Raw genomic sequence first — 8,050 nt, 5'->3', positions numbered from 1 at the left:
ATGTCAGCCTCTCCGTTAAAATGACAATAAAAGTGCAAATTAAAGAGCCACGTAAACAGAAAAAAAACTCTTAATACACGAACCGGAAATAGAGCTCATACCAGGCTGCAGCTCGATCCGGGTTGTATAAGAGAGGTTCGAGGCAAGAGGGGGTGAGAGGGGGAGGAGGTGTGCCGGGGCACAGAGCGTGGGCTTGGGCGATCGAGGTTGGCGGGGTTGGGAGGATGAGAGGTCAAGAAAGGGCGAGGGGTGGAGAGGCTGGGAGGGGAGGGAGGGAGGGAGGACGCAATCCCCGAGAGTGTGGCGTATATGCGCTTGCAAAGAGGGTGATGCATAAAGCCTTTGGACGTCTAGTTACAAAGAAGACATTAATACGCAAACAACCAAATACTTACAAGCTCATACACACGGATGCGCACATTTAAACATACACACGTATGCAGAACACTCAGTCACAGAAAAAAAAGAAAAAACGAAAAAAACTAAACAAACCAGAAAGAATTTAGAGAAAAGACGGGCAGAGAGAGAAGCTGAGGGAAATCCACGAAGTACAAGAAAAATCAAAGAACCTATCTACATAAACAGGACTGCAGAGAGAACTTGCAAATTAGGAGTAGGAAGATGTTCAAAGGACTGAAGGAGGCTACATCGAGACAAAGGTCATGCAGAGATCCGGAGGCCATGGGATTGACAAGATGAGGGGGCTGGAGGGGGAGGAGTTGCTAGTTGAGGAGGCACAAGGGCATGGCGAGGAGGCACAAGGGCATGGCGAGGAGGCACAAGGGCATGGCGAGGAGGCACAAGGGCATGGCGAGGAGGCACAAGGGCATGGCGAGGAGGCACAAGGGCATGGCGAGGAGGCACAAGGGCATGGCGAGGAGGCACAAGGGCATGGCGAGGAGGCACAAGGGCATGGCGAGGAGGCACAAGGGCATGGCGATAATGGGGCTGAGTGTAAAGAAGAACAGAGGGCCAGAGGAGTAAGGACGGGGGTGAAGATGTTTGTCTTACGGCCATATGCTTAAAGAAATTGTGAACCTTTGGAAAAAGGCTTCGCGCTACATCGGCATGCTATAGCGCTGTTGTTGATCCCCATATCCCCCCCCCCTCCCCACCTACACAACTATTAGGATCACATTCTTTGGGTGAACTAAACGTTCCATATCATTGGGTTCGGGGCCCAATTTCTCTCAGCAGAATTAGTGATACCAAGCTGTGTACTAAAAATTATATTCCTGATTCATAGGATGAGCTTACTTTCAAGGTTTAGGTGTTACAGAAAATGAATCAATACATTTTTCAAATAACAGAACTGTAACTATGAATACGTAATGACTAATAAGAGACATCTTCAGGGTATCCTTAAAAGATTCTTTAAAACAAATTATTGTCACACACGGCAACTACCTTAGAGTTCTCGTACAACTGACAATATTTCAAACAGACTATATTGCAATATAGCTTTCTCAAAGGGAATATATGAAGCAATTTAGTAGTTCAGGTCTGCCAACATTTACTGATCTTAATCGTCAGGTCTGCCAACATTTACTGATCTTAATCGTCAGGTTTGCCAACCTTATTCCGAAATGTACATGTGTAGCACAAACCTCGAAGCGCACCATAAAAAAGTAATCACCATATGTGAACTGCACCGAGAACACAAATGCGTAACGTCACAAATCGTGTTTAAGCATATGACCGTTAATGTGCGTCTGAGTGACTGTGTGTGTGCGTGCGTGTGTGTTTATGTGCGTGTGTGTGTGTGTGTGTGTGTGATGGTGTTGAACTGCAATGAGCAGGGGCGCCAGTTGACTGCTTTCATTGCGTTTTTCCCCGTCTCAGTTCGCCGTTTCCAAGCTGGGGGTCTGGACAGTGTGGGGGACCACAGACATTTTTGGTTCGGTGCTGAAGAGGAGACGAGCACCAAAGCAGCGTGTGGGTGAAGTTTCTCACCTCAGGCCTACTTTCTTTCCACCTCCTCGCCCTCCCCATCCCTCTCGCACCCGCTTCGCCAATTTTTTGCCCTTCACTTTTGTCTGCTCCCTCAAGACGTGGCCTTTCGATTCTCAACCTCAGAAATCACCGTCATATCCCGTATTATCTGCACATGTTACGTCCTCCCCCCCCCCTCTTACACTCATCTAATGCCCCCCCATCTCCCCCCACCTTCGCGCCCTAAGACTCAGAGGCCGTAATGCCCGCGCCATCATCTGCTGTATTTTGAATGGATGCTGCGAGACGGCCTTATCTGCCGCCGGACATCGCTCTCGGCTGCTGACCGCGTCTCCGTGTGCGTTCGGCTCGCCTGGCACGCCCGTGTTTGATGCTGCTGTCACTGAGGGGGTTGAGGTGGGAGTCGGAGGGGGGAGGGGGGAGGGGGTGCTGATGAAGCTGGGCGGTGGATTGCAGTGGTGCCAGTTCACGCTTTTCTGTGCTTTTATTCTCTCGAGCTTTACTGCCAAAGTAATTGTTTATAGTTTGATGATGTTGTTCTCATTAGTAATCATTAGTAAGCATTATTATTAAAATAATAGTAATTATCTTCACCATTGTTAATATCATTTGCATTATCAATTTTATCATTTTATATATATATACATATATATATATATATATATATATATATATATATATATGTATATATATAAATATATATATATATATATATATATATATATATATATATATATATATATATATATATATATATATATATATATATATATATATATATATATATATATATATATATATGTATATATATGTATATATAAATATATATATATATATACACATATGTATATATATATATATATATTTATTTCTATATATAAATATGTATATATATATATAGATATATAGATATATAGATATATGTATATGTATGTATACATATAACGCACACACACACACACACACACACACACACATATATAAATAAATAAATTCATAAATAAATATATAGTCATATATATATATATATATATATATATATATATATATATATATATATATATATATATATATATGAGTGTCTGCGATAGCTTGTGTGTGTGTGTGTGTGTGTGTGTGTGTGTGTGTGTGTGTGTGTGTGTGTGTGTGTGTGTGTGTGTGTATGTATATATATATATATATATATATATATATATATATATATATATATATATATATATATATATATAAATAAATAAATAAATAAATACACACACATATATATACATATATACACAAGATAGATAGACAGATAGGTAAATGCAGATATAGATAAAAAAACACTGCACCGGCTGTGAAAAGGGCCGAGAAGCTCAATGAGACGAAGACCGCAAAACGGTAACTGGGTAAAAATGATAAAAGAAGCGGATATTTTGTCGATTAGAATAGAGCAGTAATAGTGCTTATAATCACTATGGATGCATTTTAATTATGTATATGCTATTACGGTTTGAATATTAACATCTTAATAATCATAAGACAAGTAAATAGATAGCGAGGGAGACATGAAGAGAGAAAAAGAATAGGTGAAGACATAGAAGGAAATAAAGGACGAAAACGGAAAGGAAATTGGACGGGAAGCATAAGAAACAAAATTTTAACCACGTAATAAAGAAAAATCAATAAATAAAATTGATGCACAGATTTACATATGGTAATCTTGCTATGCTGCCACAACAAACTAAAGCGAGGGATAATGAACAGCTCTGAGCCGGACGGTACAAGACCTACGACACTTAAAGCATAAAACTGGACTTAAAAGACGCGTTCTACGCTAGAGTATCGGGTACTTAAAATTAAGACAAGTTAAGGTCCATGAACCGAACATATATGTCGGGAAACAATGAACTCGAAATACAGAGGGAAAAAAAGAATATATAAAAATTAATATAAAGAATATAGTAGATGATACGAGGATGACAGAGGACGTAAAATACGAAGAAAAACTGAATATAATAAGAGGGATAAAATACAGAAGGGAAAATTAGAAAAATATGATAAGAGATGCTAAGGAAGCCAACCAAGAACGGGAAGGCATCGGAGTCGAGGGCCAATGTGCACCAAGACTCGTGGCCGACCCGGTGCTGATACGCCGCCCACAGGGTGGTCCTTTGGTGTCACGGGAGGGCTGGCCCACGCGGGCCACCCAGGTGGAATTACCGTTTCAAGTCTCTCTTACACACAAACGCAAACGCGTGCATACGCGCACATACACACACAACTTACTCGACAAGTCACATCACTTCCAGAATTTGCTTCATGCAGCATTTCCACATGCCCATAATGTTCGCTTATTGCTGTGCTAAGTGCAGGCCTTTTATGAATGATTTTACTGCTTCTCATTTAGCAAGTTAGCTAAATTATAATTAATTGCTCTTCGTATTAAATACTCATTTTTATGCATATTTTTAGGTCCCATTAAGCAAACACATCTGTCCATGATTTTTATTTCGTGCTGTGCAGTCATTTATAGGATTTCCTGCATGTCGGCCGCCTCGTAAATATTTATCTGGTTTGACCTTAAATCCCTTCGGACGCGGCGCCGCGGGCTCGCCCTCGTGCCGGCCGAGGACGGTCGCCGAGAGTGTTATTCGTCTTGGCTGTTGCTGCTTTTGCTGTGGTTGAGTTTACCATCCTAATCGTTTTTATATTTTGCCATTACTGACTGTGGCTTTGACTGTTTGCGATCATAAACAATATACTTATTATCATCTAAAAATAGTTTGCATGAATATTCAATTATTATCGTTATTATTATAATCGTAATCATCATAGTACAATATCATTATTGTTGATAGGATATGGCCATACTACACAACACTGCAGCCACTTATTTTTCACGCCTGTGTTTGCTTACGTCACACAGCTTTACAGCAGTTGATTAAAGTGACCTGTCCAGGGCCACGTTGTGTAATACGAAAGAGTTGCAAAGGCATTATGCAGATTGGAAACATCTAACTTCTGTCCGTTTCTCGCCTGACGAAAGGCTTAAACGGTCTCCTCTTTATTCATGGCGATTTTACCCCTGGAATCTTTCCGGGACCTCTGATGGCCATAAACAAAGCACTTCGTTAAGTCCATTGAAATGTAATAAGGTTATATTGTTTTGGCACGATTAAATTTCTCTGTATTCCTTAAAAACGTAGTTACGGTGTGAAAACTCGCCAGATAAATTATGTACCATGAAAATACAGAATCAGCATTTGGCGGGCGCACTGCACGGCGCCTTCTACCTGGTCCGCCAGTAAGAAACATGATTAGACGCTAACTTTTAGTGCTTACTTTATATATCAAATTTAGTTAACTATTATGTGCACTCGCGGCTTTTCTTCTTGACTGAACTCGTTGGGGTTCGGGGGCGTGGGGATATGAGCCCTAGCACCCCGAGCAGAGCTGTTATGTTCGATTTTCCATCTGTCCTCAGGTCGATGGGAGGAACGGCTGGGTCAGTCAGTCTTGCTCTCTAGATTTCGTTCGATTTTTCAATAAAGAAGAAAGGGAAAAATGGCTCATCCAGTAAATCAAGTAACATTAGCAGTAAAAAGTTATATAAGCAAGATCCGTTGATGAATTCCCTTCTTCCGTTTAAAGTTAGCAGTCCACTCCTCGAAAACGCTTTCCAAAGTAACTTTGTGGTCTTCCACACGTTACGGGATTGTTTTTGAAGTCAGTAACGATTTATTTTTCCAAAGGAAATATTGCTAACAATCTTATTATATAATCGCAATTAACTGATATCATTACTGTTATTGTTAATACTGTCATCATCATCTTTAACTTCTTTTATAATCATTACTAATGTTATTGTTATTATATTATTATTAATGAGATTATTATTATCATTATTGTTAATGTAATAATTATTTTTTATTATTTACATTATCATTCTTAGCATCATTATCATTATTACTATATTATTGTTCTTACCAAGTAGTTTATGATTTTGGTAGCATTGTTTAGTTTGTTGTTTAGTTGGTCATATAATCAAAAAGTTATGAACAGATTTTTATTTTTATTTATTTATTTATTTATTTTTTACCAGCTGCGTGTCTTAGCCCAAGATGCCATTATATTTTAGTGATCCTGATCCAGGATTTTCTAGATTCATTGGTACTGTGACGCCATCAATGTACTTGACCCTAGTTATTATTGTTAATATAATTATCATCATCCATACTATATATCGATTAATGTTGCTATTTCCTTATTACAGTTATCATCATTGCTATCATATTGTTTTTCTTTTTACCATAAACATTACCATTATCTTCATTAGTATTATTGTTATATTATTATTATTATTAATACTATTACTATAATAATAACAGTAATAATAATCATGATAATAATAGTAATAATAATAATAATAATAATAATAATTGTTATTATCAATATTGTCATTGTTGTTATTAGTTTTATGATTATTATCATAATCATTGCAACAGGAACGACGAAGGGAAGGGCAAGAAAACACACGAATATGCCGAAGGCCTTTTCACTATTGCTTCGTCAGGGCATATGCTACATGAGGTACATAGAGGAGTATATATACAAGTATTGGATGATCAGGTCACGTCTGTAATCAGGTGGCAATAATATTGATAATCCCTGATATCGCTGTTATTTTTATTGCTGGCGGTTTATTATCGTGATCATTTCTATGCACTTGTTGTCATTAGGATTTGCCATTGTGACCGTTATGCTGTGATAATCCAGTAAGTAAAAATTAGCTCAGGCAAATCCGTCTTTAGATCCACTATGACGGTCGGAGGTGATTATATTATTACAGCCTGAATTCATACGGATCCAAGGTTCCCTTCGAATCATCATGCCGAATTAGCCAGTCTGTGGTTGGCCAATCTATCCCGAGGTGCACACCTGAACACTTTCCTCCATTTGTCATGTGTTTCTGTACGAGCACTGCTGTCGACAGCTTCACCAATTTATTATTCTTATTTGTGTGGAATATGTGTAAATATTATTGAATATAATGAATAGTGAAATATTTGTTTATTCTGTCCTGATAATCTATACCCAGATGATGACAAAGGTTAATTGCTATTGAGATCTGAAAAAGCAAAGAAACCACGGATAATGTAGCGCATGCATCTAATCCGGCTCCTTCTCCCTCTTGTCGCGCCTGTACTCTTCCCTTTGCTTATCCTTTCCCTTTGGTCGCATCTTTGACTTGCGATCTCGCTTTGCTCTTCCCCTTCACCCCTTCCCCGGGGGGAGGGGGTCAAGCTCCCCAGTGCCGCTCCGGCCGCTGCCGCAGAATTATCGTTCATTGTGGTGTAACCCAGACGCGAGAGACGCCGCTCCGCTTCCACGCCTGCAATTGCTTCACGTAGGAATCCTCAATTGCCGCGAAAGGATACCGTCATTACCCAGCGGGCGACGATGCGGCTCCGAGATGTTAGTTCTTGCCTTTTTGTTTTATCTGCATCCTTATGACGGTAGTAAGGGTAGCGAGTTCTCCCACCCCTCTCTCCTTTCCTCCTTTCATTACTCCTGTGCCACTTCCTCCTTCGGCGCCGCCTACTTCCCCTCCTTAAGTGCACGTTTAAAATCTCATCTTCCCGATAAGATCACCCGAGCGCCTGAGCGAAGCCTGTGCCTGGCGCCGCAAAGGGTGTTATGTAAGTGACCTGCGGGTCAAGATCCCACGATGGTGCCATGAACGCTTGTAGAAGATGTGTGATTGCTGCAGATTTGCTTATGACTGCGTGCGTTTTCGCTGCGATCCTTATTAGTTTCGAGGTGCCTTGAGGTCTTCGCGAGAAGCGTCTCTGCCTGGAAAGGCGGAGGAACTTGTTTTTTTTTTTCAGCACATTCGCACATGATGATTGGCTGGCGTTTAGAGAAGACTCATTCGTTCCAGGGAAGCTCTCCACATAAACACGATTAGCTCTTCAAGGCACTGCTTGCTTGCTTATTCGAATTTAGTTTTATGTTTTCATATTAATGTGTCTGTTAATTTATATATGAATTGATTCTGATTATTTGCTTATGTTTATCGATTCACGTCTCTCCCCCGTCGTAGTACACGTTCAACGTC

Source organism: Penaeus vannamei, chromosome 14, assembly GCF_042767895.1.
Source record: "Penaeus vannamei isolate JL-2024 chromosome 14, ASM4276789v1, whole genome shotgun sequence".
NCBI lineage: Eukaryota > Metazoa > Arthropoda > Malacostraca > Decapoda > Penaeidae > Penaeus > Penaeus vannamei.
This window is presented reverse-complemented; position numbering follows the sequence as displayed.